The following is a 949-nucleotide window of genomic DNA, read 5'->3' on the forward strand; positions in this document are numbered from 1 at the left end:
GTTTTTTCGAAAAAGTTAGTTTTGGTATAAGTTAGGTTTTTTAGAAAAAGTTAGGTTTTTTCGAAAAAGTTAGTTTTGGTATAAGTTAGGTTTTTAAGAAAAAGTTAGTTTTGGTATAAGTTAGGTTTTTTAGAAAAAGTTAGTTTTGGTATAAGTTAGGTTTTTTCGAAAAAGTTAGGTTTTTTCGAAAAAGTTAGTTTTGGTATAAGTTAGGTTTTTAAGAAAAAGTTAGTTTTGGTATAAGTTAGGTTTTTTCGAAAAAGAAAAAAAGAAAACTTTTTTAAGAAAAAGTTAGATTTTTAAGAAAAAGTTAGGTTTTTAAGAAAAAGTTAGTTTTGGTATAAGTTAGGTTTTTGAGAAAAAGTTAGGTTTTTTATAATAAGTTAGTTTTGGTAAAAGTTAGGTTTTTTCGAAAAAGTAAGGTTTTTTCGAAAAAGTTAGTATTGGTATAAGTTAGGTTTTTTAGAAAAAGTTAGTTTTGGTATAAGTTATTAGGTGTATTAATGTGTTCGTGCGGTTTTGGTATTAATGCTCCCATTTATTTAGTACATATTTATTGAATCTGGCAACACTGCCAATTTGAAGTGTCATTATTGGGCTACAATATCCACTATCTGTCATTTTGATAAATAGTAAATAACATAGTATCTGCGAGCACCGAACATGGCATCATTTGTACCAAATAATGTGTTTTTGCGGGGAGTTTTGCTTCATTATTTCAATATGAAGAAAAAGGCTGCCGAAAGTCATAAAATTTTGGTAGAAGTGTATGGTGACCATGCTCTAGCTGAACGAACGTGTCAGAAGTGGTTTGCACGGTTCAAAAGTGGCAATTTTGATTTGGAAGATGAGGAGCGTTCCGGAGGACCACGAAAGTTTGAGGATGGAGAATTAGAGGCAATACTGGATGAAGATCCATCACAAAACCAAAAAACACTTGCACAGACAC

The sequence above is a fragment of the Anopheles funestus genome, unplaced genomic scaffold, assembly GCF_943734845.2.
Source record: "Anopheles funestus unplaced genomic scaffold, idAnoFuneDA-416_04 scaffold_148_ctg1, whole genome shotgun sequence".
NCBI lineage: Eukaryota > Metazoa > Arthropoda > Insecta > Diptera > Culicidae > Anopheles > Anopheles funestus.